This window comes from Heterocephalus glaber, unplaced genomic scaffold (assembly GCF_053883595.1).
Source record: "Heterocephalus glaber isolate CG9 unplaced genomic scaffold, H.glaber_assembly_v1.0 deba00000281, whole genome shotgun sequence".
Classification (NCBI taxonomy): Eukaryota; Metazoa; Chordata; class Mammalia; order Rodentia; family Bathyergidae; genus Heterocephalus; species Heterocephalus glaber.
The window spans coordinates 26,997,288-27,019,487 of NW_028258139.1; the positions used below are offsets into that span (position 1 = coordinate 26,997,288).

The window sequence follows — 22,200 nt, forward strand, 5'->3', positions numbered from 1 at the left end:
GGGAGGAAAGTTCCAGCTGGAGACAAGGTGCTCGATGGCAGGCAGCAGAGACACGTGGTGCTGGAGAAGCCTCAAGCCCACAGGATGTGGTGAATGAGGCTGCAAGAAAAGAAATCAGAGAAAGCTATCTGGAAACATAAACAACACGAAAATAAAGAAACTTAGCAGGAAAACAGGGGACTTTTCTCTCTCTTTTTTTCTTTTTTAGTTAGTAAGCCCAAAAATAGTTGAAGGAGACGTCTCAAAGCTTTTCTGAAGAAATGCCCTGCCTTGCTCACAAGATCGACCTAGGGGGAAAGCATTAGGTTTAAATCCAAGATGGAGGGCCAGTTCAGTGACTGCACATGGAGACTCTGACGTGAAGTGCTGGAGTTTCAGTCCTTCACACTCTGGGCCAGTGAGCACGCAGAGGCTTGGTGTCAAAGTGCACTCATTCTAAGCTAAAGGAAGCAGCTCTACCCTAGGCGTTCACATGGGAAGTAATGAACTTGGCTTGAACAGCTGCCAAAATCAGGTTTCCCGAAGAGAGCTGGTAAACAGCCAGATGAAGAAAAAACCTGGCCTCACAAAGGATAAAAAAAATATAAATCTAACAAGAGACCATTTTGCACATATTGAATTATAAGTTTCTAAGCTAATAATACCCAGTGTTGATGGTGTTGAGGTGGGAACAATGCCATTAGAAAGCAATTTGGCGATGTGGGTCAAGAGAACCACAGCTCTGTGCTTTGTTTCAATGATCCTTCTGCTGAGAATCTGCCCAAAATATTTTCCAAGAAGAGAAGAGTTACACACACAAGTATGTTCACAACACCCTTAGGTATAACAGCAAAGTATTAGGAACTTTACTTTTCAACAACAGAGAACTTGACAAACAATTACACACACTCTTTAAAACATGGTAATTTGTGAAGTGCTTCAACAAAATGGAAAATGTTTATGATATAGTGTCAGTTAAAAACTGGACTACAAGCTAATTCCTGTACCGATGTCTGCACAAAATCATTAATCAATGAGTAAACAGAGCATACCCGACCCCTGAAACAACCTGACCATTAGAGGAGCGGCTGTTGACATTATTCCCTTGTGACTCCAAATGCTGTTTGTGCAGTAAATGACAGTGATGATGATGATGATGATGATGATGATGGTGATGATGATGATATGATGATATTTCACTAGTAAAACCTCTCTAATGTATGAACAAGAAGTAGACAGCATCCTGGGACACTAGAAACAGAACTCAGGATACAAAAAATGACCAAACTTAAGAACCATTTGACAATCAAGTCAAAGAAACACGATCTCTGGGCTGGGGATTTAGCTCAGTGGTTCTGCCGCCTGCCTCGAAAGCGCAAGGTCCCGAGTTCGATCCCCAGTACCACAAAAAAAAAAAAACAACAAAACCAGAAACACAATTTCTAAGTGGAAAATGGAGTGAAGATGCCTCTGGGGTCAATGTTAATGACATCTGCCTTCTACACCCTGCCTCCTGTCTGTCAGTATCTGACTGCTCAGCGTGGAGACAGTCACTCCTCCTCCTCCCCACAATGTCCACTGTTTAAGCAGCAGCAGAAAGCCTGGGTTTGTGCATTCAAATGTTGACCCCTAAAACCTAAAACACAGCTGAAAGGGCTAGAAATGACTTAAGCATCCCAACTGTCTTTTTCAAACAGGTAACTCAGACTCACTTCTGTGTGTGGTGTGTAAGACTCTGAGGATCTTCAGTACCCTTGAATTTGGAATCCAGGTGGGATCCCAGTGTGGACAGGAACCCCAGCAAACAGGTGTCCCCACTGACAGTGGCCCACAGGACAGCCAAGGGAGGGGTAATCTGTGGCAGCCAACCAAGACCTGAGTCTACTTCCAGCTCCAACACTGCTACCAGCCCTATGCCTCTCAGCATGTTATTTCACTTTTCACAGCCATAAAATGGGGACACGTCAGGATCCTCCTTCTAGGGCATAATGACCATTAAGCGCAGTGCCGGGCAGCAACGCTGGCTCTGTCCATTACTCTCATGTCCTCGTCCAGCCAGGTTCCCGGGTCCTCACAGGCCATGTCTGCATGTGTGGTGAGTGAAGGCACAGGTGAACGTCAAAGGCAGCTCAGCCCTGGCTGAGCTCGGGGGCCCCTGGGCGCAGATGCCTGCACCCTTAGTAACACAATCACATCTGGCTCTCTGCGGCTGAGGCCCTGGCAAGGCTACTGCATTAAAGCTGAGGCACACATCCAACCCATAGAAGAGCATCCAGTGATTTCTCCTCCAACCCAGAAAGCAAGACAACTGGAAACAGGAGTCTTCCCGAATTTATTCAGCACAAAGTCCAACAACTCCTTTTGGAACAACCCGGGACTCTGTGAGTGACTGGCCAGTGGCAAGGGTTCCCGACTGCTGCCCTGCACTCTTCCCAGTGACTTCCTGCAAAGCACCACCGAGGGCCAACTGGAGTGACCTCCTGGAAGGCCACTGCCACACACCTGAACGTGGGCCGCGGTACTGATGGGCCAGGAGTGAACCTTAAGTGCCCAGGCTGCAGCTCGTCTCCAGGGTCCTCCTGCAATGCCACAACACTGGGGTGCACTAGCAGCTGCTGAGGGATCCATGGGCTCCCCAGCAGCAGGTGGAAGGAGAGGAGCGACCCTCAGGCTGCTCCGAGCAGAGGTTTGCTGTGCCCTCTCCACACTCTCGTGTGCAGGAAGTCTCGCTGTAGGACCGGGCAAAGGCCACCGTGCTGCTCTCCAAGCTCTCTCCACGCCGCAGGCGTCTGCAGCAGATGCCCTGGACCTCAACGGTGGCCTAGTTCTCATCCCATGGTGACATACCGAGACAGTTCCATGGACAGCACACAAGGTGGCACCTGCAGTCCTCACGGCAGTCACTGGGGATGAACGCTGCCCCAGCAAGGAAGGTGAGGCACAGAAAGCCCCGCTGCCTTGTCCCAGGTCACACGGGAGGGGAGGCTGGGACACATGGCCTGGTGCAGGCTCCAGAGGCCACTATGTGTGACCCTGCAGTGCCCTGGCTGCACCCCTCCTTGATCTCATCCTTTGGTCAAATAACACAACAGGGCTCCTGCTTGATGCCAGCCCGGGTGGGGCTGGAGCTTCCCCGTCCTCTCAAGAGCTCACCTAAACCCAAACTCACACAAGGGATCCCAAAAGGATCATGTCCCACAAAACCCTCTCTTCTCCCGAAGCCAGGCACGGCCTAGGCTGTGGAGCAGCAGATCCAGGGGGTCACGCAGCTGCTATGCCATCTGCTCACAGACCCTCTGCCTGGCCTTGTCCAGCCCTCCACTGCAAGGAAGGGACAATAATACCAGTGAGCAACCCTGCAGGGTGCTCAGCCCTCCACACAGAGCAGCTCAGATGTCCGTGGTGTCAAATGAGCACTTTATAGAAAGGCTAGCCAAAACTTTATTTAAGGGCCAGATAACAGGAAATATTCCAGGCCTTCCAAGTCACAGGGTCTAAGTTACTTTTCTTGTTGCTGAGACAAAATACCCAACAGCCAAAGTTAAAGGAACAAAGGCTTCTTTAGCTCACAGTTTGTAAAGGTTTCAGTGCACAGTCGGCTGGCTCCCAGGCAGGGTGGCCTGGCAGAGAAGAAACAGTTCGTGGTGGGCAGAAGGCAGCAAAGCAAGCAAGGGACCTTGGCAGCATCTTTCTTCCCCTTTTATACTCTATCTAGGCTACCGGTATTAGGGCAGTGCCAAACCAGTCAGTGATATTCACAGTCAGTAATCACGCACCCTTAATCTCAGCACCCTTCATCCTGGCATTGCACCACGGATCAGTGACACCACACTCTCGATCCAGCACCCTCTGAAAACCCCCACCCATGACTGCATGCAGCTTGGGGGACATCCAGACACAACCACAACAGGGTCTCTGCCATGGCTGAACTCTGCCCTCACAGCACCAAGGCAGCAGCGATGTTACGTCACTAAACGGTTTGTTCCTCTCAGCCAATGCTGTACTGTCAGCCTAGCTTGTGCCAGGTACTGGGTGTGGCCATGGGAAGCTGGGGACTCAGCAGACAAAGACCTTGCCTTCCTGGGCCCAATCCTACATCTGTGCCCCCTTCTGTCCCCTTCCCCAAGCCTTCCGGGGGCTCACCTGCCCTGCTCCCCAGTTCACTGCCCAGTCACTCCCAAGTTCCTACATGAAGCTCTAGGTGGCTTTCCATGCAAGGAGAGACCCTGCCCTCCTTCTGACCCGTCCATGTCACTCATTCCTGTAAAACGCATCCAAGCTGCAATCAGCCCAGGGTAGATGTCCCAGGAGCCTCCGGATGCAAACACATTACCCAAGAGGTTGCCAGGTGCCCATCCTCCAATTAAGGTCTCCAAACGCTGCTGTCAGGGGCCTCCTTGTGGGGTTCCCTTGTGGGGTAAGGACCGGGGCTCAGGGCCAACCTCGGCCAATGGCCATGCTGAGGCCCAGTCTCTCCATACCACAGAGAAGAGGTGGGAACATGGGCCAGGGAGAGAGAGGGAAAGGGAAAGACATCCCGACATCCCGCCAGCCTGTATTCTCTGCTGTGTACTTAGATACAGGGGCAAACCCACCAGGCAAGAGCAGCCACAGAAGCCCTTCCTACGTCCCGCCACGGCCGGAACCTGACTCCTACACCCATCTGAAAGCACAGCCCAGAGCTCAGGGAGCCCCATGAGCAGGGAGCGTCCACGGGTGTTCAGAACCAGCGAGCTTTTCTGGGTACAAACTGAGAAGCTAAGAAAGGCAAGTGGCCGCAGACTCTAGGCCTATGCTGTCTACGGAGGCAGCCACTAGCCACATCAAGGCTACTAAAATTTAAATCAGTTAAAATTAATTCACATTAACACCGCAGCCGCTGGTGACTGGCCCCACCTCAGGTGTTGCACAGCTCTGCATGGTCGGAGGGGACGCAGCTGCAGGACACTTTCAGGGCACAGACAGCTGCTGCTGCTCCCAGGCCATCTGAGGTGCTGAACAGGGGCCCGAGACCCTTCCGGCACTCACACCCCACTTCCTAGGCTGAGAGTGCCTGGGAGCCACCCCCAAAGGCCATGGAGGGGAACCAGGCAAGGTCTCCAGAACCCAGGACAGCCTGGCCTGGTGTGGGGGAAGCGGGCTGGTCTTCGGCCGGGATGGTACCACCTTCCTGGCTACTAATGCGCTGCTCACCACTCAGCTGGGTAACACTGGTACTAGCACTGAACCCAGAGTGACCCAAGGCCTGAAGAGACTGAGCCCAACTGCCAGGCCCGGGAGTAACCCCACCAACAGCTGCCGAGACCATGCTAAAATTGGCAAATTCAGATAAAATGTATGAGAGTTCTTTGAACCATCCTTGTGACTATACTTAGCGTGAGAGCAAAGTCATACTCAAAAGTGTTTAAAGTTATACCCATTTAGGACAAGAAGAAGAGGATGAAATCAGAGAATCGTCCAGGCGCGAGGGCTGAGCCCCAACTTCCCCGGAGAACCGCGCCCCCAGTGGCTTCTCCACAGAGCTGACAGGTGACCTTCGTGCAGCCCGTGCAGGTGACCACGGCTCTCAGATGTGCGAGCCTGGATTAGGGTGGTCCTGAGTCCCAGGGCGGGAGACTTGTAGGAGAAGAAAAGAGGGAGCCAAGAAGAGAAGGCCCTGGAAGGTGCAGCGGAGACAAGCCACCAGACCGGACAGAAGCAGGCAAGGTCTCGCACACAGCCTGCCACAGCCCACCCGGCTGCAGACTCCGGGCCTCCCGACCAGGGAATGGTGCTGGCTGCTGTCTGAAGCCGAGGCTGCAGGTGATCGGGACACAGCCTCTGCCTGCAGCCCAGGAAGCAGGCCAGACACTGATCCTCGCTGAAGCCCTCCGAGGACCGCTGCCATCCAGCTCTGGTCCCATTGGTGGCTTTGGCTGTAAGCTGCTGTAACCTCAGGCTGAGAGCAGGGCTGGCATTCGGCATTTGACAGACAAGGCCATGAGGTGTTTGTGTTTGCAGCCTCCCAGGCTGACATCCCGCTCAGGTTCCTGCTGTCCAGGGCTTCAAGGCAGCCGCCGCTGCGCAGGAGACCCTTGACTGTGCAGCGTGTGGCCAGCACAGCTCCTACCACCTTGCTGCGCACCCAGTTGCAGCTGGACACAGCCGCACTACCCAGCCCAGCACCCACCCCCAGCAAGCACATGCCACCAAATCCAGAGGCAGCAGCGGAGCCGGACACTGAGCAGAGCATTTACTCCTTCCTGCAAGTTCTAGGCTCCTCCCACGCCTAGCCAGGGGTTCCTCTCCTCCGGGCCCAGTGGCCCACTCGCGTCCCGAGGATCAGCCCCAACACGGCACGCTGTCGGGGGCCCAGGCTCTCATGCCCGCTAAGCACAGTTCCCCATTGGTCCACTTCCGTGGCTCCTCTGATGTTACTGCGTAACAGGATCAAAGCCTGTGAACACTGCCCCATCCTCTCACGCCCTCACTGAAACTCCACAGCTTTCTCTGCACTCACTCGGCACAACCCTAATGGTCCCTCCTCGAGCCAGTCTGTGCTCAGCTTTCTGGCTGCCCCCACTTCTGCCCTGGGCACCTCAAGTTGACACTGCGGCCCCACTGTGTGCCCATGACAGGCCCTGTCCCAGTACAGCACTGAGACTTCGCATCTAAATTCCCTCCCAGCACAAGACCCCAAATTCCCTATAGGAAGAGAAAGTACCCCATTCATTTCTGTACTTCCAAATCCAGCACAGTGCCTGGCCTGCTGTGCGTGCTCAACTAAATAATGAGGAACACCTTACATTTTGAAGTATCCCCGTAACGTGAAACAATGATATCCAAATGGAATTTTTTAATGGTGATCTATGCCTCAGTTTTTGAGTCTGCAAGGTGGAGGCCGACTCCAGAACAGAGCTGACAGGAAGGAAGTACCTCAAAGCCAGCCCCTCAGAGGCCTTCAGTGATAAGTGTTCTTTCTCCCTATCTTCAGCCCGCTGATCTCCCTATCGGGGGCATTCATCCAGAAGCCTCCCTGGTGACAAGCTTGGCCACAGAGATCCTATCTCTCACCAACGGAACTTCAAAGGCATCTTTATCTGCAGGGCCCACCTCAAGAAGGTGGATTCCAAAGTAATTTCTCTTGCTCAGCCTTTTACTCCAGGCGGCCAGGCACCGCCTGGCCTTATCTGCAGTGTCCCCACCTCTTGTCTTTCCTGGAAGGGCGTCTCCCATCTAAGGCTCTCGGGAAGCAGGAGACAAGCCAGGGAAGAGGCCCGAGACTTGGCTCCAGCTGCAGGCCTCCCCACTTCCAGCTGTGAGAGTTGGGACCTGCGAATGCGCCTCTCTTTCAGCAGCTCCAGGCCCCCAAGTTGGTAACTCCAGTACTAAGGGTAGTGGGTATGGAGAAAGAATGGGCCCCACCACGTCTGCCTAAGATGGGCCCTTGGGGCAAGAGAGCAGAAATGTTAAGCGGAACTAACTAGGGTTATTTCCAGGATTACCTTACCCTGTGTTTGCTGCGATGATGACCAAGCCACCACGTACAGGAGAGCCCTTCTGAGGGTCACTCCGTGTGTCTGGGGGCGGGCAGGGGCTGTGCAGACGAGTGAGGAAGCAAGCGTGAGGGACAGCGAAGTGAATGCCAATTCCCTGCTCCCATGCAGGAGCGAGCTCAGCAGGAGAACAACTCTGCAGGGCCCTCTCTGCCGGTGGGCTGGGGGCTGCAGAGCTGGGCGCAGAAGCTATGTCCCAGCCCTCCTGCCATCTCCTAAGGAGCATGTCCTCAGCTTACCTGAGCTCCAGGTACGGAGCAGTTTACCACGAGACGTCTGGAGCCTGCGTCCTACCTCCAGGCCAGAGCAGTCAGGAGTGAGGAGCCTCTGGCCAGCTCTCTCTTTGCTCCCCATGCCCAGAGTCGGGCGCTTGGTGAAGCACAGGGTAGCTTCATAAATGCTCACCAAGTGCAGGAGTGGGGTGGAAACATGAGACGTGACACAATCAGGGGACTGAGTGACAGTGAAGCACACGCACACCTCCCTGCCTCCCGCTCAGAGCCCAGAGTTGCTCACGAAGCCCATGCCACTACTCTCCTGGTCCTCAGCGTGGACAGCAGGACAGCAGCGGAACGTGAGGGCCCAGTCCAGCCCTAATGCCAATAACAGGCTGTGTGACCATGGCCAACTTGGAAGCCCTCCAAGTCCTCGTTTCCTTAGTGGCCACCTCCTAGTGAGTCCTCAAAGCTCCGTAAGACAAACTCACCCACCGTGTGCTCAGAACTGGGCCCGCACCACGGCACAGGACGGCCAGCTGTGGGATTGCTGGTGCACTGGTTACGCAGAGTGATGGGGTGCAGCAGGTCCTGACAGTGGCACACACCCAAAATCCCACACCACAGCTGCCACACAGGCTGTGAACTTTGACTCGGAATCCAAAATCCTGGGGTCGCATCCTACTTCATCCCCTGTGGCCGCTGACACCTCTCTTATTCTGAACCTCAGGTTCCTCATCTGGAAAAGAGACCTTCCAACTGCTTTGCCTTCCACAAAGGGAGGATCAAACGGAGCATAAAGCATACACTTGCTCAGGTTGGCAGTGCAGGTGCTGAATAATGACATTTGTTTACACGGATGGATCACAAGGTCCCTGAGCCTTAGCTGTTCCTGCTTGATCCCTACTGTGCTTCCTCCACCCCGTGGCTCCCCTGTGCCTGGCTCCTCTGTCCAGGGAACTCAGCTTTGATCACTTGGCTGGCATTTGGTGCTCGATAATCTGACCCAGGGCTAAGATCTGAGGACATGTCCTCCCACACTGCACAGGCCGTGCCCGGCCCAGACTCCTCTGCAAGGAGGGGAACAACCTGCCACTGCCCTGTCGCTCTCCGCCTACAGGGCTGCCTGTGTGTACCTTTGCAAGTGTTGCAGCACGGCATCTGCTGCGAAATCTCTAGGTCAAGGCCGGGCACTCTGTCCCCGGGCCTGGGAAGGAATGAGCTGTGGGGCCCTAGAGAGTCACTGCTCCTGGACTTCGTCTCTTCGCCTACAGAGTGGAGACCAAGATGCCCAGCCTGCGGAAGACACAGTAAAAACCACCTCTAAACCAGAGGGATCACGCTGTACGCTGCCACTGTGTGCTGCTCCCAGTGCACTGAAACTACGCCAGTTGCACTGGTTCATTTCTACAGACAAGAACAAGGCAGGAATGACAATGCTGACTGTGACACTAGCATGGCAGTGAGGCCTATGAAACGGTCACTCCTAAGCAAAGTCACCGGAATGAACAAGCTTCTACTGAAGGATGAGCTCAAGCTCAGGTTTGCAGCAGACTCTGTTTTCATCTCTGCAATGATGTGGGGCTTAATTAACAGATTAAATTGGGGGGCTGTGCCTGCCCCTTTCCAGGGGACACAGAACACAGGATCTGTCCATCACAGCTGCCTGGCTGGCCCTGCACACGTGAAAGGACACAGCCAGCTCCATCCAGTGCAGTCAGCCTAGCCCACTGCTCCTGCCTCGCCGCCCGGGATGGCCTCTGATGGTGGCAGATGGAGGAGTCCCCCGCCACACACACAGCCACAGCCTCTGCCACGGCCCCACCAGCTGCTCAGCACCATCTCTCCTGGGGACAAGCACCAGGCCTCAGCATGGAGTGGCTGAGTGCTACCACTACAGCCAGCACTTCGAGTGTCTGGTGTGGCCCGGACACCCTAGCGACATCCCACGGTGACATGCCGACTGTACGGGCACTCACTGAGTCTATCTCTGACTTGCCCAGTGGGTAAACTCACAGCCCGAGAGCCCCAGTAAGCAGTTCCAATCCAGCTCCTGCACAAATGCACTGGGCCCCTGGGGCAAGTGACTCGGCATCTTGGAGCAAGTGATGACCAGCAAGCAGGAATGCAGTGCAGACTGGTGCTGCTCCACAATCGCAGCAGCTCTCGGCCCAAGTTTCTGCCCAGTTGGAGCCTTGACTTGAACTAGCCTGGGGCTGCTCGTGGGTTTTCGTTATGCCTCTTACTATGAAAATTAATATATTTCCCTACAGAAAGCCTGGGCGTGGCCGGGGCACTAGGCAGACACAGTGTCTGTCTGCCTAGGCTGTTGTAATGAAGGACCAGAGCAGAGACAGGGCGGCCTGAACAGCAGAAATTCTTTCTCTCAGTGCTGGAAGCCTGAAGTCCAAGGTTGAGGTAGGGACAGGGCTGGCTCCTCCTGAAGCGTCTCTTTGGCTTGTCCTCCACCTTCTCCTCCTGTGTGTAAGCATTCTTGGTATTTCTGTGAGTGCCAGCTCCCTTTTCTGGCCAAGACACAGGTGCAGACTGGACCAGGACCTACCCCTTCCCTATGGGCTCATTTTACCTCCATCGCCTCTTTCAAGACCCTGTCTCCAAATACAGTCACCAGGGTCCGGGCTGCCATACAGGACACCTGGGGAGACAGCTCAGCACACAACACATGCTGTGACATGTCCACTGGGCTGCCTCTGAACTCCCCAACACAGTCTCGTCAGACACTTTGAATATGGGACGCAGGGCAGAGAGCTGGCACCCTGACCGAGGCGGCACCAGCCATACCACGAAGCAGCAGCTCAGTCACTTGTCTGTCCAACCAAGCAATCGGTGGTCTGAGAAAGCGGTTTGGAGCCCTACTCCCCAACCGCACAACCTGCCTGACCCACTTCAGCTCCCTGGGCCTCTGCTTACCGCGTGAGGCAGGTCACTGCCACGGGGAGGGGACAGTGGACTGGAAGGCACAGCCCCGAAGCAGGCCTCTGCTGAGCCCACTCAGCCTCACACAGCCGCAGGCAGCCGGCATTTCTCCAGAATCATCCGCACTAGCTAAGTGCAGGCCTCTCTCACTTCCAAGAGTGACTTTCCAATAATATTCTAAGACCCACAGGGAAGGATAAGCACAACAGAGGGTCAGCCTGACCCCTGAAAGCAAGTCTTTAGTCTTTGCTGAGGAATGACAAAGCCCGTGTTTCATATTCTACTTCTGTATGTCTATGGCCTAAGTACTGATCAGGAAGAGTTATTCTAACAGTGAATACTTCAGGTTTTGTGGGCGTTCTCTCCAAGGTCCTAAGCCAGCCCGCCTCGGCCAACCTTTGCCCGTACATGTTCATCTTCACCACCCGAATTCCACTGGGAGGAAGCACTGATGAGCCAGGGGACTTGTCCATCTTCTGGACTGCAGACACCAAGGGAGATGCCAGCCACTTAGAGGTCCATATAAAGTCCTTCCTTCCTTCCTTCCTTCCTTCCTTCCTTCCTCTTATTCTTCCTCTTTTTGTAAGTAAGAAGAAAGGAAGGTCTCAGCAGATGTGGGTTTCAGTTCTACAACTTTGAGCTTTAGCCTCAGCTACCCTATCTGTGAAAGAAGAGCAAACTCCCCGCTCTGAGCAGCTCACGGTGGACTTGGGAAAGCACAGACCACTCTGGTGCAGGCAGGTCGATAAATGCTAAAAAGGGTTCGCAGGAAAGTGGTTGGCACGTACTAAACACTCTGTACGTGCTCGACGCCATCATCTCTCCTCCATGCCTGTCCACGGTCAAGGCCTCATCCATGCAGATGCAGACAGCAGAGCTGGGATTGGGTCAGGCCTGGCTGCTCCAGCCTCAGGTCCCTCTGTCCATCTCACCCAAGGATCCAGGGAAAGCATTCGTTCTACATGGCAAGGCTGCAGTGTGGGGACCTCTCAGAAGATGAGGTCCAGGGTTCACCAGAATTACTCAGAAGGATAGAGGTGGCCTAGTCTCCGCAGCAGAAATGACCCACATGCCATACGCATCAGCTCAGGGCCAAATTTCAGGCAGCCCTTGCATTCCTCCCACCGAGAAAGGGCAGCGCGGCTCATTCCTCCAGGAGAATAACCGAGAAAGCAGCTGCCGGGCAGCAAGGCAAACCTGGGTGCAAACCCGCTTGCTGCTGTAAGCCACATGGCTGAGCCGGGCTCCACAATGGGCCCAAGTGGCCGCACGTGGCAGCGGGCACACACTGTCCTTTTCTTCACAGGAGAACTACAACGTCTGAAGGCGTTAACAGCGAAAGAAAGCTGACACACAGTAAGCAAGAAAATTACGCCAGTTCATTCTAGGAAGAGCGTTGGGGGAGAGGGGGTCCAAATAAAACACAGGAGCACAGCAAGGGAGCGGCAGTGGGAAGGGGCTTGGAGGCCCAGGGGAACAGTTCTGCTGAGCAGGCAGCAGTGACACCACTAATGCAGCCTCGGGGCTCCGGGAGCTCAAAAGGCTTTCACAGACATGATCGCACTGAGACTCTTTTATTAGCTTCTAAGCCAGGTTAACAGGTTCCTGCATCTCTGCTGAGACAGTGAAACGCAGGCCCCGAGCCTCCGACACACAGAGGCTGGCACGCTTCCCGAGCCTGCTCTTACAGCAAACACTACGATCTGTTTCTTCACTTAGATCCACCACGAGCCAGGCACTGCAGAAAGAAATTAAACTTACAGAGCAACAACAAAAAGTAAGTGTTCTAAGCTGGGTGTGGGGCACTTGCCTGTAATCCCAGTCACTCTGGAGGTGAGGCAGGAGAGTCGGAAGCCCAGGGTCAGCCTGTACAACCCAGTCAGACCCTGTGTCAAAACAAAACATAAAAAGCACTGGGATACAGCTCGGTGACAGATTCCTTGTCTAACATACATGAGGCTGTGAGTTAAATCTTTAGAACCAAAAAGAAGTTAAGTTTTCTGCAGCAGCATTAAATGAGCTCTGTTTTGGTATTTCTAAGGAGCAGAGTGGAGCGGGAGGAAAGGACTACTATGCGCTTAATGTTCAGCCTGGCCACCTCAGATGTGCTTCTCAGGCCAGAGACAGGAAAGAGCTCTCCCTGGAAGGCCCACGCCCGGGGCCAAGGCCACAGCACACTCAAGTTCACACAGAGCCTGTCACACACCTTCTTATTTCTCCTTTTGGGGTGTCCACGCAGCTCTAACCTCAAGACCATTCTGAGATCTCCCTTAGATGTCACCCATGCGCCAATGCCACCGTCCTTTTGGTCATTTGAAGCTGGCCTTGTCCTGGCCTCCCACCCACAGCTCTAGGCTCTACCCTGAGGCCATTGCTGAGCTAGGAAGGACAATGACACACTCGTGGATGTGTCCATGCAGGGAGCCTTTGATGGGGGTGACTGTAGGCAGGGCAGGGAGGAAGGAGCGTGGAGGGTTGAAGTGACCCGGGCTGATACTTCCCCTCTCGGGAAGCCTCAGTTCCCCTTCGGAGCCACAGGGACTGGATTCCCATCCCATTGCTCAATGAATGAGATCACATCTGTGCAATGCTTTACACAGCACTGAAGTGCTGGGTGGGTAGGAGCCACAGAGCCACTGTGCCCAGCACTCGGGGAGCCCGCTGCTGTTGGTCAGTGGGGAGGAGGGCCTGTGACACCAGGGCACCCACGCAAGGGGACCACCCTGAGTCTGGGAAAGGAAGGAGGACAGCCGGGTCTGGGCTTGCTGGGGCAAGGTCTCTTCTAAGCAGGCCGGTCTCTGACCCTATGAGACTGCTGGCTGTCACCTCCTGCATTTTGCTCAGCACTTCTACCCAGGGCACCTTAACAAATTTCCTGTTTGTGCCTGGTGACCCTGCCCCCTTCCCTGCTGCCCATTTGAGAGCACAGGAAACCCTGCCACACTTGGCTTTATTAGTGGAGGTAGTGAGGAGCAGGCTTATTGCTCAAGGCTGCAGTCCCAGGCGACGATCCAGCCCTGCTTGGGAAGCCCGGTTCACGTTTCCCCCACCATGAGAGCTGTGTGGCCAGGCAGGGGCTCCTACGAGCCAGGTGACTCAAACACCCTGGTCTTAGTCTTCCCACCTGAAAACAGGTGCAGTAAGAACAGCACATCATCCCGGGAGTTCACCCAGGAACACCAATAGAGGTGAGCAGGCATGCTCAGGAGGAGACAAGATCACCTGCCCAGAAGCATATTGAAAGGATTAAATGAAAAGATGCATCGGAAGTGCTTAGTCCCTGACAGTGAGTAAGCGCTCAATAAATGGGAGCTCTAATTATTGAAGTGGGAGGCAGAATCCAGGTCCCACGGCCCACAGCTTTTCCAGGAACCCGGCCATCAGGGAGGCAGGACAGCCCAGCTCAGAACAAGGGGAGCCTCTCCAGCCAGTGACTCAGACACAGCCACTGAGGGATCCAGCAGCCTGGGCAGGGCCGGGCTGGGCCACAGCCTCGTGGGCCAGGCTCCGGGTGATGTGTTTTTCCTGGAAGGTCTGGGTAACTCCAGGGCCAGCCCAGGCCTCCCTGTCCCTGGGGCCTGACTCTCAGCACTCAGTGATGAGAGATGCCTCCTGAGAGTAAGAGGCAGAGACTCTGCAGCCCAGTGAGAGACAGGCAGAGCAGGGGACAAAGGGCAGTGAAGGCACCTGCACCTGACTGTGCTGCGTTGGTCTAGCCAGGGCAGGTGTGAGGATCATCCCAGAGTCTGGACACCAGGCTGGGCTCTGGGTCAAGAGGCCCTGGGGATCAGAGAAGAACTCAGAGGAGCCTGGTGGGCAGAAGCAGCCCAGGAGCAGGGGAGACAATGGAAAGGAGGGAAGAGGAGAGAGGAGAGAAAGAGGAGCAGTCCCTGATGGCCACATCCCACACGCAGTGAAGAAGACAGAGGGCTGGCCCAGGGTCGACCTCCTGTGTCCGGGGCAGGCACTATGCTACCTGGGAGTCCAGTGATGCTGTGTGCGGGAGCCAGAGCCGCCGCTCCTCAGCCCACAGCCGGAGTGGAGACCCTAAGGCCTCTCCTAGCTGAGGCAGAGGAGCCTCGTTCTGCTCTGCTCTGCTCTGCTCTGCTCTGCTCTGCTCTGTGGGGGAAAGGACTCACCTTCCAGGGTCGCTGGCAGGGCTGCCAAAACAAACTGGCACACACTGGCTGGCTTAAACAATTGAGATTTATTTTCTCACAGTCCTGGAGCAAGCCACCAAGGTGTTAGCAGGGTTGCTCTCTTCTGAGGCCTCCTCCTCGGCCTGGCAATGACAACCCCTGCAGCGTCCTTCCGTGGTCTCTGCAGCTGTGCGTCTGGGTCCCAGGGTCCTCTTCTTATGAGGACACGGGTCAGGTTGCTTTAGGGTCCACCCCAACTGGTGATCTCACCTAACTTAGTCACCTCCTTAAAACCCTATTTCCAGCCATAGTCACATCCTGAGGTAAAGGGGCCAGGACTTGAACACGTGCCCTGTGGGGGAGACACATTTTAACTCACAGAGGCCACCACGCTCTCCTGAAGCTCCCCTGGTCTGTGCGGAAGAAGTCAGAAGGCACAAAGACTAACCTGAGGGAAATCTTGGCTTCAACCTTCCACCCAGAACTGAGCTACAATGAGGACACATGTCTGCGCATCTTCTCCTCAGAGAAACCAGGGAGGACACCACGAGTGGGCCTCCTTTTTCCCCAAGATCCTAGGCCTAACCTTATGCTTGGCACAATCAAGGCTCATGAGCCACCTACCCCTCAAAGACACGAGGCCTGGGTGCTCTGTCCCACAGAGCCACTGCCTTTCCCGAGAAGGACCACAGCTGCTGGAAAGCACAAGCTTTCCGACAGGGATAAGAAAACACGGGGACTCTGTTATGGTTTCACTACGAAGCGTCCCTCAAAAACTCATGTACTGGGTCCTCGATCCGAATGCAGCTGTTCAGAGGTGCAGTCTACAGAGGCGACGGGGTTGTGCGTGAGCCTGCTGAGCTCTCCTGTCGCCTGATCCACCAGTGAGTTCCGAGCTGAACGGGCTGCTAGGGCGCAGGGCCCCGCCGCAGGAAGCTGGTCCCTGATTGTGTGCCTGTGAAGGGTATGTCCCGGCCCCAGCCCCACCCTCGCTGTCTGTTTCTCCCTCTCCCCGCTTCTCAGAAGCCACAAGATGAGCAGCTTTCTTCTCCCAGAGTTTTCTGCTGCGCCCTTCTGCCCTGACATTTCTGTCTTGGAGCCAAATGACCACAAACTGAAGCTCCTAGAAGTTGGGCACTAATATAAACTTTAAAATAGTTCCAAATAAACTTCAGGTTGCTTATCTCAGGTATTTTGGTCGCAGTGACAAAAAGAAAAGCTCACTAACACCTGATGGGGAAAATGTGTCGCTTGCTGGTACCAGTTTCCTGCCTCCGTATTCTGTGTTCTGCCCCTGCGCTGCTGGAGCCGGACACCCCTGGCGATGCCCACACAGACGCAGAGCCCTGGGCGGCTCCGCCTCACTCCACAGCTCGCCCACAGGTAAGCCGAGCCCCACCTACAATACCTGCAGGCCCACTGTGTGCCTGGCCAGGGCCTAAGCAGGGGAGAAGGAAAAGAAAACACAGCTGAAAAAGTCAGAAGGGACAGACTCAGGGTTCCAGAGGGACAGTTGTCAAGTTTCTGCTCCCGCCACCTTCACGTGTCATCCCTGCCCAACGTGCTACACAGTACGAGCACAGGCACTCATGGCTTTGAACCTTCGTGACTCCAGAAGAGCTGCCTAGCCCCTCTGAGCCTCCTGTTCCTCATGCATAAATCGAGAGTTAGACCAACTAGTTGCTAGCAGAAAAAGAGTGATTAAGGACCTGCCACGTGACAGGCCTTCAGGGATGAGTCACCCTTTGTCATCCGCAAGAGCCACATCAGGAAAAGGTGATTTCTGGCTTAGCTTTGTAAAGACACTGCGTGAACGCAGCTCTGTACCTTAATAAATATTCTAGAAATGAGCAGAATGTAACCACAGCCAGCCTGCTGCACGGAGGGACCTGGGGAAGGAATTGCAACCCACAGTGAAAGTGCCAGACAGGAAGGAAGCCAAGGCCGACCAGCGCTGGTGGAGAATAGCCGGGACTTACCAGGATCCTAGGAGTCCGGCACGGTGGGCTCCACAATGGCTACTGCAGAGTGAAGGAAGCACTCTCCCAACTTTCACGCCCCACACCTGCCTGCACGGGCTCTGGGGCCCACTGGCTGCTCGGGCAAGGCTTCGAGGTATGTGGCGGAGGAGAGGTCTACGCCGTGCTCGGGGTCTGCAAAGCTTACACGGGGGCTGGCGGGCAACAGGCGCATGACAAACGTGCACGCACCTCCAGGCTCCTGTTAGACTGGCAGGGCCCGCCCTGCTCCCTCTCCTCTCCTGTTCCTGGAGGGGCCCCTTCTCACAGACACGGGACAGTCGGAGGACACCGCATCCTCTGCTGTGAGGACAAACAAGGCCACCAGGAATGTCCACAGGCTGGGCAATGTGCTCCTCACCTGCGGGAGCCCTGCACCCCTAGTTCCTCCCACCCAAGGTGCGGAGCCGCTCTGCTCTTCGGGCTGTGAGGCCCTGGCACCTGGGCCTGCGTCTGACATACTAGACCCAAGCAATTGACTGGGTCACTGAGGCATAATACCGGCCCCACAGGATTGGGTGAGGCACAGCCAGCAGGACGGCCAAGCACATTCTTCATGCACACCGGGCCAGGGCCCGGCAGACTGGAAGGCACACGGGGCCCGAGCCCCCGGCCCTCGCTATGCTCTGCCCAACTCCAACACTTCCGCAATTCCACAGGGGCACCTCAGGAGCTCTTCCTCCTCCGTCCCCAACACCCGTGAGGCTGGTGGCTCTGGTCCCTCAGGATGGAGGAGTACAGCGAGGCCCACAAATCTCATGTCTCCCTGAGCCCCTGAGCTGACGGGGGAGCGAATGGACCCAGGCGCTTGGCTTCTCCATCCTGTGATGAGAGCGCTGGTAACGTTGGTCACCTGGAGGGGAACCAACTCGGAGACAGCTGCCCAGGAACCCAGTCCTGCTGGGGGCGGGTGGTCCAGAACGGACCTCACCGGCATCAAAAGGGAACTGGAGAAGCAGGGGAGGAGGCATTCCCATATTCCCCAGCAAGCAGGAGGAGGTTCCTCCCAGCAGAGTTCACAACTCGAGGGAGGGAGGGAGAGAGGGAGGGAGAGAGTGCAGGCCCACAGCCATACCAGGCACCCACAACCGCAACAGCTCCCCGTGGGGGGGTGGGGGGAAACAATTCATGCATGAAGAAGGAGCACCAGGCTCCCGGAAGCTTCCTGTGTCCTGCCCAGGAGAGGTTTCCTGACAAAGGACCTGGCCCTCAGCCACGAGCCGGGGAGGGAGGAACCAATTGCACTGCACTTAAGCCAATTTGCCAGGCCCAGACAGCAGCTAATGAGCAGCCTGCACCCTCAGAGTCATCGATACCACTTTCCAAATCAAGTTACCAAATTGGTTTTAAAACCACTTCAAAGGGCCGGGCTGACTGCTAGCAGGGGGACATTCTGCCGGCCACATGGCCTGGGCTGCTGCAGGCGTCCTCCTCCTCAGCAGTGGCAGGAGGACTCACTGGCTGCCTCTGTGTCTCTTAGGGGCCTACTTTCCCCCAAATGCCTGAATCTACAGAGTGGACTCATGGGGCAACTGTGCCGGGAGACGCACATCAAGGCAGGTCCACAGCGACAGCCCAGGTGCCAGGACACCGACAGCCCCTCCAATCCTGAGCACAGTGACCAGAGATGTCGGTACGCTTTCGTCCCCATTTTACAAGGCAACACAGGAGATCATGAAAGCTGGCAAGGCCCCAGGCTTGCAACAAAGGAAGACAACACAAGCCCTGACCAGCCTCTGCCCCACACCGCTTCCCAAGGCGTGGCTATCTGTCACTTTCCAGCTCCCTCTCTGCGGTAAGACACTGTGCGCTGCACTCAGACACATGTTGCCGACGTTTTACTGAGTGCCAAGGACCTCCTTATCTTTCATCGAACGCAAGTCCCGAAGGACAGCAGATTCTTTTATGTCCAGGATGTTGAGTAAAACACTCAAGGTCACACAGCCAGGAAACAAGAATGCTCGGCCTATGGTTGCAGCATGAAATTCAGTGCAGACACTTGATTGATTCTGTGTTCCTTTTCCTTAGCCGAGTTACCCATCAGTCGGTCACCGGGCCAAAGGTCCTGCAGAAGGACCCACCCTGGCCTTACCAGGTAGGGGGACAAAGTCAGATCTGTAACCCAACGGCCTCCAGTGGAGGGGATCCTGCACTCTCCACCCCAGCCATCAGGGAGTGCCCCACAATGTCAGGTCATTTGGGGCTGTCCCCTCCAGGGAGTGAAGGGAGGGGTGGCCAGGAGTGCTCCAGGCAGGTCGTGGGCAGAGGCCAGGGTGCTGTTAATCCCCACAATGCACAGCAAAGCCCCATAGCAAGTGACATGGTCCAGAACATCACACTAAAGACTGAGGGGCCCATGCATTCTCTGCAACTCACGATTTGCAAGTGACAGAGGGCCCATGATTCAATCCCACGGAGACTAGAGTGTCCTTCCTTTTTTGAGCCTTGAGCTGACCTTTGTACCCTGAGGGTGATAATGACCTGATGCAAGGCTCACAAGGCTGAATTGGGAAATGCAGCCCAGCATCTTGTGACTTGCACTGGAGATTTGGCCCCTGCTATCTAAGTGGGTGCGGTTTTCTTGCAGAGGCAAAGCAGGTGCCCACAGCAAAGAAGCCCAATAACTGAAGATAATTCCCATGTGGATGGTGCAGGTTGCAAGACCGGGTGGGGTGGGGACTCGGTCTGCAGGGAGTCGAGGAGAGCTCTTCACTGATCTGCAAATCCTTTCCTGTACAAAGCTCTGCTGGCCCGTGAGCACAAGCACATGCCATGCCGCTGTCCCAAGCCCCACAGGATCCAAGCAGGGGCATGCAGGCTGTCTAGGAGGAGGGCGCTGCGGGGTGGAAGTGGAATCGCCCAGGAGGGCTCACTCCCAGCAAAGCGAGGGGTGAGCTTCCTCTGGGAGGTCCCTGTGCGCAGCCCATTTGCTGGAGGCAGGAGAGGATGCAGCCTTCCCTCCAGCTGCAGGGACTCAGCAGAGCCTCTGCCGCTGTTGGTCTCTGAGGACGAATGCTCATGTGGGAAGGAGGAATGTCTGCAAGGCCAGGGCACAGGTAGATCCACTGGCAGTCTAGCATCAGGTGGCTATAAGAGGCCAGTGCCACACCCAGTGCACCTCCTTCCTTTTTCAGAAAGATGATCAGAAAAACAATGGTGCTGGCAGGATGCGCTGCTCCTCACCCAAAGACAAGCTGTGGCCTCGGGTGCACTTGGAGAAAGCACTGTGTGCCCAACTCTGGCCTCTGGGGCACCCCCTCCTCACTTGGATCCCAGCTGCTGGAGGCAGACACTGGGCCACTCCTATGCGACGACCATCCTTGGGCCCATGGTCTCACTGACACCCTGCAGAGGCATCAGGCTCCCAGTGAGGAACGCAGATCTCAGTCAAATCCACCTGCACTAGGACAATCAGGGCAGTTGGGGCACATCCTCCAACTGCACCTGGACACTGCTCCACACCCCCCAGGGAGGACCTGCCCGATGCACGTTCACAGTGACCCTCTGGGTAAGATGAAGTAGCCCCCCAGTCATGCAGCTCAAGCCCGCGCTCTGTGCCTCGGCCATGCATGCTGCCTTCCCCGGGCTGTGAACCAGACCCCGGGATTTATATTCACCCCCGATATCTGCCAGCTATGTGACTGAGACAACACTTTGTCTTTCCAAAGCCCTCACTTTGTGCTCTACAGCGGGGGTCAGGACAACACCTGCTCAGTGCAGACTCGTGCTGCTCATGGGTTTGGTACACAGTAGACTCCAGCAGATGCTAGAAACGGAATCTGCTCACTGGGCACCAGGGACACAAGACAGACACAGCACGCACACACACACGCACACGCACACACGCAGACAGACTGACCTGGCTGCCCTAAATGTGAGACCACATTAGCCTCCCACGGAAGAGACAGACAAGAAAGGTGACAGCTCCTGTGCAGGACCAGGCAGCACCTAGGTAATACTCTTTTCTTCTTCCAAGGGGACAAAGGCATAAGAGAAAACTTACAAGGGCTTGGCTCGATACTAGAGTGCATAACAAAACTCTCCAACCCCGTCCAGAACCAACCAAAGAGGAGCATGCATGAGCAATATCCATAATTATCAACTCCACCTCAGCTCCAAGAGTTCAAGGAAACCGATGGCAAACGACCATAGGGAATTTAGCAGCTTCCCCACCTTTCCTTCACCCCTTACTGCAGACCCTGGACCCAGAGAACAAAGTCTGGCAAATATCAGCTCCACCACCAGATGTGGCTTCATGGCGACATGAAGAAGCTCTCTTGTTAACTGCCCTTTGCTAAGACAGACAGCTAGAGCTGAGCATGGTGGCACTGCCTGTAACCTCAGCACTTGGGGAGGCTGAGGCAGGAGGATCCCAAAGTTTAAGCCCAACTCGGGCAACTTTGCAAATGATAAAACAATTTAAAATAATTTAAAATAAAAAATTTTAGCGGGCTGCATGGAGCTGAGTACAGAGGCCCTGGGTTCAATAATCCCTAGTAGTTGGGGAGGGGTAAGCTGGGGCAAGTAGGTGATGTGAGGGATGATTCTGGCATGACTGTGGGTGAAACCCAGTGCCTTCCAGACACTAAGCATGCAGTCTGCCTCTGAGCCACACCCATGGTGCCAATAACTTTTGGTGCATAACTGAATGTGCATGCTCTCTCCCCAGAGAGAACAACATGGAATCACTTCTATTTGAAGAAAGAACTCCTTCCCAGAGAGTGAGGTCTCTCTGCCCTTTTGTGAACATGAGACATGCACTCTCTGTCACTTAGCAGACGGTCCACGCCAGAGAAAAGAGACTACAAATTGACACCAGCAACCACGATGCTGCCTGTGAGCAACACGCGGATCCCTGAAGTCCACTGTAATTTCCAGTTGCTCTGGGGCCAGCACTATGTAAAATGCTTCCCCGACCAATGCTGTTAATCATTCCTGTTCCATGGAGGAAGAGCTGGGACTTAGGAAAGCTAAGCAGAAATGCCTATGGCCACTCGTCTAGAAAGCCCTGAAAGCAAGATTCGCATCCAGCTCTGCTGGCCCCAGGCCCAGTCCTTACACTGCGCCAGAAGCCACAGCCAGCCTGGGAGCAGTACCAGGTGCCCAGCAGCAGGCTGCCCTATTCCCCTGCATGACAGCTGCCAGGGGTCTCTAGGGTCCACCCTCACCAGGCCCAGGCAAGGGCCCAGCCCCAGCCACTCCTGGCTGCAGTCAGTCACAGGGGTCTCTGCTCCCCAAGCACGTGTCTCTCAGGAACTCTCCCAGGGCTTTGCAGCTTTCTCCTGCAGGAGCAGAGACCAAAACTGAGTTCTCTCGGTAAACCCAGGATGTACCAGTGCCCGACACGAGAGGCACTTTAACAATATTAGTGAATCTG

General features: G+C 55.2%; 1 protein-coding gene across 46 annotated transcripts in view; it reads right to left on the reverse strand.

Annotated features, from left to right (window-relative positions):
- LOC101704262 (uncharacterized) overlaps positions 1-22,200 on the reverse strand; it is a 223,358-nt gene that overhangs the window by 108,936 nt on the left and 92,222 nt on the right. For 3 of the 46 annotated variants that reach the window (XR_015441458.1, XR_015441450.1, XR_015441469.1), the window contains one exon: positions 12,477-12,552. The exons of the other annotated variants lie outside the window; for them this stretch is intronic. The gene's annotated coding sequence lies outside the window, so the exon portion shown is untranslated. The remainder of the gene's footprint in view (positions 1-12,476; positions 12,553-22,200) is intronic. 46 annotated transcript variants of the gene reach the window in all.